The sequence below is a fragment of the Protopterus annectens genome, chromosome 2.part0 (genome assembly GCF_019279795.1).
Source record: "Protopterus annectens isolate FY-2018-M chromosome 2.part0, PAN1.0, whole genome shotgun sequence".
NCBI classification, from domain to species: Eukaryota; Metazoa; Chordata; order Ceratodontiformes; family Protopteridae; genus Protopterus; species Protopterus annectens.
Window position 1 is genome coordinate 91158020 of NC_056728.1, and position 12188 is coordinate 91170207.

General features: G+C 40.3%; 1 protein-coding gene across 3 annotated transcripts in view; it reads right to left on the reverse strand.

Annotated features, from left to right (window-relative positions):
- RALB (RAS like proto-oncogene B) overlaps positions 1-4305 on the reverse strand; it is an 810790-nt gene extending 806485 nt beyond the window's left edge. For all 3 annotated transcript variants that reach the window (XM_044060573.1, XM_044060575.1, XM_044060572.1), the window contains exon 1: positions 4198-4305. The gene's annotated coding sequence lies outside the window, so the exon portion shown is untranslated. The remainder of the gene's footprint in view (positions 1-4197) is intronic.
- Between the last annotated feature and the right edge of the window lie 7883 nt (positions 4306-12188).

Consider the following 12188-nt stretch of genomic DNA (forward strand, 5'->3'; position numbering starts at 1 on the left):
CAGGAAAATAACTTTCTTGGGTGGCGTAAGCTAGGCTTACGTAGGCCCTTGGGCCGATAACCTAGTACCTACCTATGAACCTATGGTTATAACAGTACTGAAAGAACATAAGCTGATACACAATCTTATTTTTGGTTATTATCCTATGTCTAACGTTATAAAAAAACACGGCAAGATATCTTTCAAAACTAAACATGTTGCAATAAATGCAACTTACTACAATAAATATAAGAGAAGTAAAAACAAAAAACAAAAAAAAAAAAAACAAACACCGAATACAATGTCTATTAAGAACATTGCTACAAATACAAAAAGAAAGAGATTTACCTTACACAGAGAATACAAAACAAGAATTATGACATAGAAACAAACATGTTGAGAAAGGCAAAAAGATCACCACTCCTAATAAAATACATGCTCTTCTCAGTCCAAATATAGACCTGTACAAGAAAGTGATGGGGTAGAAACACTGGTACTTAAGATAGCTAGAACACATTACAGGTACGTATTTTCACAATATTCTGATATAAACACAACCTTCTAAAAATATTATTTCATGTTAAAGGAAAAGTAACTGTTCATGTCTCAGGGTAAAGGGCAAGGATTCTTCTTCAGCCATATAAAATGAATAATAAGAAGGTACCTCGCTGCAAACACAGGAAGTAAAATAGTGATGCACCTTAAATAAGGGAATATGAGGCAAGAAGTTTAACATGGAAACAAACCTGCTAAGAGAAGAGCAACAGCAGTGGAGAAGCATTTAAAGCCATAAAGAGAGAAGATTTCACAAGACAAGCAAAAGTGTATTTCCTTAAGAAATACAAAGTTTTGGGCATCACCCAAATAGAAGTAAATTTTGTATTGTGCTTTGAAGCAAATGCATGAGTTACAAGTGGTTATTCAAAATGTAATACCTCACAACCGAGTTTTCTTTCAATATTCTTGTGACAGGTTTCCAACTTGACGTTTACATTTTTACTCATTTATTTTATTCAGTACCAACAAAAACCCATTTCGGGAACAGTCAGCTTTAGCCAGGCTTTGTGATGTACAGATATAAAGCCATGGCTATAACCAGGATGACCAGAGTTCAATTAATTCCTGATGTCCACCACGGCAGTAAAACTTAATAGTAAAATCAAAACTTTAATGAAAAGAATACAGCATAAAATAAGCAGTCCTCAGTCTTCTGATCGGAAGACTGAGGACTGCTTACTTTACGCTGCATTCTTTTCATTAAAGTTTTGATTTTACTATTAAGTTTTAGTGCCGTGGTGGACATCAGGAGTTTTTAGTAGTGCTTGCCTTTTCTCTTCCTCATTGGTGTCCTTCACAGTGTAAGAAAGTTTTTTACCTATTGTTCAATTAATTAGTTAACTGCCTGAAGGACCAGGGTGGCTAAAGGGATAAGGGGCTCTGTCTAGCACTGGGACACAGCATAGTGGAGGCACGTGCAGATCTCCTTGACTGCAGACAGCCTGCCTTTTTCTGATGGTTGTGGGGCACAAGTCTGCTGGCATCATAGGATGCCCATGAGGTCATGTTCGCTTCATCCCATTACGGTTTAACTTTCCCCTTCATTCCAGAATCACCACCCACAAGTCAAACATATGCCATCCTCCGGGCTCTAACTTTCAAAAGGGAGGGATAGTGACTCCACTATAAGAGGCTCTCAGCAAACAGAACAGTCTCGGGGGGGGGGATAACGGACTGAATTAATAGAAACATGGTAGATGCAGCAAACAACACTGTCACCTCACATAGAGAGGCTCCCTGGTTCAATTCTTGACTTGAATGTGGTGTCTGCACGTCCTACCCATGTTTATATTCATTTTCGCCAGGTGCTCCGGTTTCCTCCCACATTCTACAGACAAGCAGTAATTAAACTGGACATTGTAAACGGATGACAGAAGGGGGAGGGGGAAGATAACAACAACCACAGCAGGGTCAGACACCCAGCAGTGGGGACACTGGTTTTAGATGGTCAATTCTGATGTCACATCTCAACCAATGTGGAAAAATGGGGGAAAACGGGGTGATGGATGAACAGCAGATATCAAAAAGAGAAAGGACCAGGTAAATCAGGAAAAAATAAAAAATACCAAACTACATGGTATAAAGGGATGCAACCCTCACTATGATAAATGATCATGAATTAAATAGCAACTTAGGTGCCAGACGCATGAGTGCGCCAAGTCAGGAGGAGTTGGAGTAAGCTGCTTTTGGCAGCTTGCCTATCCTTGAGGAAAGGGTCTGTAAATATCTCACTGCAGCACCATCTATGTGACAGATTAGGGTCTAGACTCCATGCATAAGGGGGGCATAGGCTTGTGCCTAACTAGGCAGAGCAAGTAAAGGTAAACTTGCATGGGATGCAGAGTAGCAAACAAGTAATGTACCAAAACTGTTGGCCATTATGAGGTGAGATTAGGAAAAAAATACATGAAAATTCCTACCAGGATGACGATGACACACACACACACACACACACACACACACACACACACACACACCTCAAGATCCCATACTTTGACTAATGGTCAATATGGGTTAAGAGACTTTATCAGCGAGAGATTTTTGGGGCCCAAACCAACATTAAAGAATCACATTTCAAGATAAAGCCACTCACTTTTTCATAACAAAATATGTCCTGATGTGACAAAACAGTATAACAAAACATTGTGTGGGGTGGGAGTGAGGGGCTAAAAATAAAAAAGTTCTAGAATATATGCAATACATTTTATATCATGTTCTCCATTCAGGAACAAGTACTGAAGGTACCGTTTACACTGAGAAATCAACATCAGCACCAAGGAAATGCAGAAAAGGGATAATGAGAAGGCTACACAACCTATATTACCCACACACAATTATCCACACATTGGGGACTGGACCCATCATCCCTGAAGCAGTTATAATGTTTGCAGACGTATATTTAGGTCACTATGTGCTCAGCATAACAACCAAGTAACTTGAAAAGAACATAAACAAAGCTATTACTTCTGAAGCAGAATACAGATTAAACAGCTCTTAAAACGACATATGTAGTCGGTCAATTAAAGAGACCAACAAACAAATAAGAATGGTGCTGACAAAGAACACAGAAGACTCCCCTGGAGGCCAGCATAACAACATAATTACGACAACACTAAGTATGTGGTTAATCTCCGCATACTTGTTAAAATATTAAGGAAATTATGCATTTTTGCACTGCTTTATGTTGCAAGAGCCCCCCCCCTAAAGAAATTTCATACTGGGGAGAAACTATAACCGATGACTAGGTCTACCATTCTAACATCCCGCAAGGAATAAACACACAGCTCTGAAGCTGCAACTTAAAAATGAAATCACAGGAAATTATGTTTGGAGAATATAATTTAAACATATGTACTAACATCTGACTATTCCATCCCGAGGATGCCAATGTCCTGAGCAAATGCAGATGTCAAACTCGGAAACACAAGTAGCAAGCAGATTTTCTCTAGTAAGCCTAAAGAGACATCCCAAACGTTAACTAAATCTGCGCCTTGCACTAAGAAGGCTGTGGTGGGGCCCGATGTGGGGAAGAGAAGGGGGTGACACCTACATCCTATGTTTAGATATTATTGTGGCACAGATTTAGCAGGAACATATCAGCAATGTGCAACTTTCTCCTACTAAACATCAAAACGGGGATACATGTTATATTCAGAAAATAAAGCAATATAATGATCATGACATTGCTGCAATCGATTTTCCAAGTACCAGAACACTTTGAAGATACCTGAAATACAACATTCACTTCATTCATCAACACAGTATGGTACATCGATGGGAAGAATTATGAAGTACCTCGGAACTGCAAAAATGCATTTCCCAACCAGTTGCATAACTTAGAAAATCAAGAAGAAAACGTCTATCCGCGAGTTGTTGCTTTTATTCACCGCTGCTTTCAAGCGTAACAAACGATACAGTTAAACTATGACCAAACTGCAAGCGTGCTAGCAGCAAGAATGAGTCAGATAAATCAAACACAACTGTAAAGGATACAAAACGGGAAGAAATGACAGGGACAAACCCAAACATAAAATGTAATTAACATACACAATGCTATCCCACCCTTGCCCAAGGTGGTAATGCAAGTCAAACTCCAACAACAGCTCCATTCCCTAATTCCTTATGTTAAATACAGCACATTGTTTCACTAGCTCTACTTACTTTTTGAAAATCGTTTCATGAAAGCATTAACCCTCCAGAGATACAACTAAAACAGAGTTACTAGATCCTAGCGTCTCTAACTCAGTTCAAGTTTCAGTAAGATTTGTCTCCCTATGCGGTAACATCATGGCTCGCTCGAGAGCAGAAGAAACCAAGCGCTACAAAAAAAGGGGGAAATTTAATACAACTGCATCATGGACTGGGTCAAACTGTCCCTCAGGAACATAACATATTTTTTGATATTCTTAACTTCTTAATCTTAAGAACACATATAACTTACCTCTACAGTTAACCATATCTACAGAGATAGTTGATCCAATGATTACTTTTCGAACCCCCGACTTTCGGCAGTTTGGTTTGTCTCAAGGAACCTAGCCGAGCTTACTGGGTGGGTAAGGGTCAGTCACTGAGAAGAAGTTATAACACTTGTTGCTTAGTATGTCAAGGACGTGCCAACGTTAATACCACTTGGCACTAGCACATAATGACTTAGCTGTTGTACAGCAAAACTATTACAAAATTATTTTAAACATTCCCTGGGGTCATGGAGGGGTTACCCCACAGACTCGAACAGGTTAAGGAATAATTCGCTGACGTAGCGCTAGCACGTGACAAGCATGCTACGTCCCTGGCGGAGTGGGCGCGTGTTTAGAAATAGCGATGCTGAATTACAAAAAAAAGTTACTTTTATTTGTGTTATTCTGGCTGATTTGTCATATTCAAATCACAGTAAAGCACAGCAATAAAGTTCCAGTAGATATGATACGATCCACACTGTTATAAATTGTTTCTTTTATTCAATAAGACAACAAAGTAGGTTTAGCGCTTTCATCTACAAAGATTTAGACTTCATCAGGTTCTGATGAGGGTTAAGTAATTGAGCTCTGTTAGCTCTTACGATACACATTCGCCCAAATTTTACTCCCGCTGTCCAGTGAGTGACGTCTTAGGTTTGTATGCATCTGGAAAAACTCAGTGCGAACCCTCCTTCTAATAGTAATAATAATGCTTGTAATGTACCATGTGTAATTTATGTTGATATTTATTATATATTCCAGAAGAAGAGTGGATTCGTATACTGGGCTTAATAACAATATTCAAACGAGATCTTTTGTCTCTCAATATCCCTGATTTTTTCATATTTTCGCCCTGTTGTCCTTCATACACCGGAAGTATGAAGTATATCCATCATTGGTGAGATCAGATCATAAACTAATCTCACTGGAAGTCCATATCCCGCCCCCACCCAAGATAAATAAGACCACAGTGAAGAACTTCTCAAAAGCCGACTTCACACTTCTTAAGACTGGGGTGGTATCCTTCAAAGCCCCCGAGCCAATGGAAACCACTACCCAAGCCACTGAATCACTTGCAAATGCCTTCTACCAGCACCTCCAGGATTGCATGGATCAGGCAATCCCAAATAAAACAAAGACCCTTACCACCAAAGGCAAGCGCCCAGTCTGGTGGACCCCAGCCATAAACAAGCTATACAATAAAAGGAGAAAGCTACTACAAGATAGAGCAAAATCCTTAAAAGGGAAGACACCCTTGATCATTATAAGTAAAAAACTACGATCGCTCATAAAATCATCCAAAGCAAATTTTGAGAGAAAAGTCGCCAAAGATGCAAAAGACAATCATAAGGCCTTTTTTAGCTATGTTAGAAACCTGGGTGGAAACTCCCAGATATGCTCAGAATTAGTTCAAAATGATGCAAAAATCACTGAACCAACAGACATTGCCAACATACTGGCTGACAGGTTCAGTGCAAATTTCTCCCCCCCAAAAGGAGAGATATCTATCCCAGCGAAATGTAGCCTCCCAAACATCTCATATGTACAAGTGAAAACTGCTTTCTCCAAGGCGAAAAACACAGCATCTATGGGACCAGATGGTGTGTCCCAGGCTGTCTGCTCCACGAACTCAATGAGGAATTAAACCCGCATCTAAGGCAGCTGTTTAATCTTAGCCTCACCTCAGGATACGTACCCAAGGAGTAGCGTACGGCAACTGTGGTCCCACTTCACAAAGGCGGTGCTTCCACGGACCCTGAAAATTACCACCCCATTAGCTTAACAAGCCTGGTCTGCAAAGCTATGGAGAGGATCATAATGGAACTCATAAATAAAGACATAGGGGACTTACAGACATTGGATCAAACCCAGTTTGGCTTTGTCAAAGGCAGATCATGCCTTTTAAACTTAGTTGACTTTTTCGAAACAGTCTCAAAGGCCATTGATGAGGGCAAGGCAGTCCACACAGCCTACCTGGACCTTGCAAAAGCTTTCGACACAATACCCCACTCGGGTATCATTGAAAAACTCACCAGCTTAAATGTAAACCCATATGTCACAAGATGGGTTGCAAACTGGCTAAGTGACAGAACCCACAGGGTCAGAGTTGCTGGCGCCATGTCAGACTCCAAGCCGGTCACAAGTGGTGTCCCACAGGGCTCAGTCCTGGGCTCCCTCTTGTTTGGCATCTACTTTTCAGAAGTACAGGCAAACACAGGAGGATTATGGCTGACAAAGTTTGCAGATGACTGCAAACTGGGTGCCATAGTTGAAAACACATCAGACACAGATATCCTTCAGAAGGGTCTCTTAGAAACGGATAACTGGTGCCAGAGCCATGGCCTAAAGTTAAATGCCAAAAAATGCATAGTCATACCCTTCGGAAAAAACAAGGTTACCCCTAGCTACCATATAGGTGGCAATCCACTAAGCACAGAAGAGGTTATCAGAGATCTGGGGACCCAAGTTGACAGTAACCTCTCCTTTGACACTCACGTTGCCAAAGTAGTTAGGAAGACCTTCTACATTGCCCACCTGATCATGAAGGGATTCACATCCAGATCAAGGGAGGTCATTGTTCCCCTGTACTCAGCACTCATCAGACCAATGATTGAGTACAATGCCCCATTCGGAATGTATCTTACCAAACACCTGCAGCAATTGGAAAGACCCCAAAAATTCCTCACCAAAAGGATAATGGGTCTCAAAAATATGTCTTATGCTGCCCGACTGAAGGAACTCCAGCTCTATTCAGTCGCATACCGTCTGCTCAGAGGTGACTTGTGCCTGACATACAAGGCCATGTCCAACCCGGAATTAATGGACATGCTCCACCTCAAAAATTCTAAATCCACCAGAACTACAAGATCAAGAGACCTAAACCTTAACACGGTTATAAATAGGACGCGCTGGAGGGACAGATTCATCACCCAGAGACTCCCTATGCTGTGGAACAAAATCCCGGTACATGTGAGGCAGAGCACCTCGCTGGCTTTGTTCAAGAGAAATCTTGACCAATGGATGGGAGATCGCCGGTTTACCCCGGGGATCACCTCTGTGTCACTGCTGGACAGAGGCACGGCAAAATAATGGGCATAGCATCCTTCAACTTAAGGGGTGGTGAAAGCCACAAAACTTTGGGCTAGGCTTATAAATGCCCTAGGGCAGATAGCCTAGTATAAACCTATGAACCTATGAACCTATATTGATTTTTTTTTATTTTCAGATGAATAACTGAGGATTACAGTCAATTTAATTATACCAGACATTAGAATTTAATACATTACGTCATTCAGAAAATGTATATTGATGCAAACAAAGTTCTATTCACATTTTAAGTGAACTGGAGTACTAAAATGAACACTGAGTTTGGGCCTTTGACTCCACCACCCCATTCCATTTTTTGGGCTTTGTCGAGAATTCCTCAGTCAAGGAGTGGAACACAATGCTAATTATTATGTACGCATTTATCATTACACTGATCATAACTTTCAACTGTATAGATTTTAGCATAATGTCCAGATTATTTCCTCGTATATTTGGTTTGTGCCTCATAAAATTTGTGATTTTCTGGATTTTTGTGGCAAATCGGTGAAGAATGAATTTACTAAATAATGACAGTCATTTGAGTTTTAGACTTCGTATCCTTCAGAAAATCAATGGTATTTCTATCAGAAAGACCTTTTATTCTAGCAATTTTCTAAGTTCATAGGAGCAATGTTTAAAATTTGTCCCTAGTTTTAAAGCTTTGTCATCCCCAATTATGTTTCCCTTTTTCCAGATTTTTGCGAAGAGGCTGAAAGCCATGATACTGACCATGCGTGCCATCAATTAAGAAAACTCCACCTTATAATTCCTGGTGGAAACACACAACATTTGGAAGGAGCAAAAACCTGACAAAAGGCCCCACTCCCCCACCATTTGCTCCACTCATTAAGTAAATATGCATTGATTCTCTTTAATAATCATTCTAGCACAACTTCTGAAGAAATGGCAAATAGTGTGCTAAATGCAACAGATAAACAAATGCATTTTAGAGTATTTCCCAACCTTTTGATCCAGTGGTGACTTGAACAAAAATCATGAGAAAGAAAATAATTTCATTCTTATTTTTTTTCTTTCAAGGAGGACTTACGTTGTGCCCAAGGCTTAATGTTCAAAGTTGATAAACATTAGTTCATAATAAAGAAACAGGACAGTTGTTTGTGGGAATACACAAATCCTGTATGGGAATACTACCTGCCTGCCCCCCCAAAAAAAGAAAGACAGCCACTGCCTGTACAACCCCTCCCATGTTAGATTGAGATGAAAGCAGAGGTACGAATGGCCACAGTCATGTATTTCAAGTGATTGGATTGCTGTCATACATGTACACAGCATGCCTCCAGACTCTTCAGCCCTAGCACCCCCCCCAAGGCAACCACCTGTTTACATGGCTGATGCGTGGTTGTGAGAAAAGTGAAAAAATAATGATTACAATAATATATTCCACTTTGCTGCTGCTAGACAGTACACTGCTCCATACACAAGCTATATTTACCTTCTTTGTAGACCTCCAAGGTCTGTGAGAAAGGTAAAAGAAGCACTGACTACACTGTCTCCACTTGCAACACAAACTATAATGACCTCCTGTACACACCTCTAAGGTTTTATTGAGATGAAAATTAAAGTTGTTGTAGTTGTATCTTTCGGCTTTTCCCAGTTAGGGGTCACCACAGCGGAACTCCGGTCCACTAATGATTGGCAGTAGATTTTTACGTACCGAGTTGCTGGCCCTGACGCACAACCTTCAACGAAGGTACACCCATTCACGCATGTCTCCACACAGAAGATGCTTTAGCTGAGAATCGAACAGGACAATGTCTTACTGTGAGGTGACAACGCTACCGCAGCACCACCATATGACCACAAAATCCCCAGCCCACCACACAGGCTACAGCAACCTCCTGTACACAAATATAAGCAGGGCTGGTTTTAGAATGGGTATAGTTGTGAGCAGAGGCCACTAGTAATTCCATGTCATAATTCATTTATACATTCTTGGGCTTGAGGACCAACAGACATAACAGATCTAAGTGTCAGACTGTGATATATTTTATACCCTATGTTTGAAGCATAACTACTTGTTAACTGCACTGTTTTTGTAGCGCTACCCAGAACAGTTATGTATATGCTAGGCATTATTGTGTGTGCACAGATAAAAATCAATAATATTTTTCAAATGCCTGCAGACACACACACACACACACACACACACACACACACACACACACACACACACACACACTCCCTGCATATTCACCATTAGGGAAATTGGAGGAGCTATATTTCACTTACTGTATGTTTTTGAGGTGCTGGGGTTTACCAGAGCACATGGATAGATGTACAGATAGTGAAGGCATGCCCACGCTTCATAACAAAAACCTATAGCCAAGAACTCAGCCAGAACAAAACAATGTGAATGACAATGCTCTTCATTATGGCAAAGAACAGCAGCTTTCAAAACACACCCTCTTCCTATCAAATCAACAACCTATAATGTGTAATGTCTATGCTTTTGATGATAAGTGAAAGAAAATATGGCCAAGATGACACTCTTAAATACAGTGCAATCACATTCCTCCAACACGCACAAGCATAATTATAATGCTGATGATGTTTCTGCTAGAAAGTAATTATTACTGCCAGGTTATTACTCTTATACTGCAACACACACACACACACACACACACACACACACACACACACATACACTTTCAACGCAAAAGCTACAGCAGTACTAGTTTTACACTGATTTCGGTAAACAGCAGTACATTGTGCCACACCAGATCAGTGACTGCTGTTTAGCATTCATCAAACAACAGCAGGGGTTATTCACTTTTATTTATCTCATTAAGGGATAATGTGTAGTTGTCACTGTCCCTGATTTCAGCAAACATCCCTGATTTTGCCTCATAATTTTGCTGTCTCCATCGTAAAAGAAAGTTTGATCTGCTGGTAAATCATTCAGGATTACAGACAGTTAATAAATCCAGACTTCAGAGTTTCATAGTACTTACTGTCCAGAAAATGCATGTTGATACAAGATGTGTTATTCTGTTACCTTTCTAAGTGAATTAGAGTGATATTTATAAAGTGTTCCTGAATTTGAGCCTTATTCTGCATTATGTTTGGCTTTGCTCAGAATTCTTGAACATAGAAGTTGAGAGTTCTAGTATCTGGTGCTTTGCCAGTATTTATAAAACTCCCTGAAAGAGAAAAACATTCTTGAAGATTGGGATAATCAGCTCTTCTAAAAATCCAAGGTAATCACTGAGATTGGTCACTGTGCTGCTGATCTCTAGCACTTTCCTGGCTCATGTTCATTCACTGATTATCAGCCTTTTTTTCTAAAAGGGTCATATCAGAACCCTGTTTCAGATAAAGCTTGTGATCAGAAAATTTATGGTTTTTTTTTTTCTCCTTATTTTCTCCCAACAAGCAGCAGCTTTTGTGGGCCCCCCACACATTCAAGGATGACTGGAGGGGCCATGCAGCCACGGGTACTGCATGTGCCTAGCAAAGACTATGATTTGAGTTTTAAAGGAAGGAATGTCAATTAACTAAGTCAAGGGCATTATATCAGTGGAAAAATATTTAACGAAGTTGTGAAGCCTCTTACTTGACATAACACTGTTACTACAAACAGAGATATCTTTAAATTTTAAAGAATATAAAGCAGAGTTATCGTTACCCACCTGGTTTATTAAGTACACATTATTGCTGTACTAGCTTTTGTTGGCTGACAAACGTAGCAAAATATCAAAATAAGAATGCCTGATGTGGTTTGGGCCCCCAATGACTGCAGAGTTCACTGGTGCCTAAAGCCGGCTATCTGTTTAGGCAATTGGGTTGTTTCTTGAAAATGTTACACTTGATAAGCATTTAGATTTAAACTTGTACCGAGGAAATGAAGAAAGGAAAAAACAATAAATATTTTTACACAATTTCCTACAGTGTGTACTTTACAGTTTTGCTGAATTTAGATTTTATTCTACAATTGTCACCTCACAGCAAGACGTTGTCCCGTTCGATTCTCAGCTAGAGCGTCTTCTATGTGGAGGCATGCGTGAATGAGCATGCCTTCGTTGAAGGTTGTGCATCAGGGCTGGTAACTCCATGTAAAAATCCACTACCAAACATTAGCAGACCAGAGTTCCGCTGTGGCGACCCCTAACCGGGATAAGCCGAAAGACACAACAACATTCTACCATATTATTTTTACTAAAGATAAAAATCATCCCCGGGATTCATGAAGCTTGCACCAGGCGTAGCGTAGGTGGTATAATGCCAAATATGGCCGCCGAGCGATTCAGGTACGATCCATTTCCATGTGCACTACCAGCATATGCCAGATCTGCGCAGCTCACGGCTCAGGTATGCTAATCACCCCATGCGCAGTACTGCAGCATGCAAATGAAGGTACATAGCGATTCATGAAGTGGTGTAGGCATAGCGTAAGCCTACAGAAATGTAAACCAAAAAAAAACAGTTTACATTTTGTCAAACAGAACATCGGAGCCATGAAAGCGGACCAGTCTCATGTATTACAAAGTTAACATATGCCAATGGCTAAATATACAGCCAATGGCATAAGAAAAGATACACAACACATAAAGAATAACATTTAATGTCATGGCCACAGTAACGCAAAGT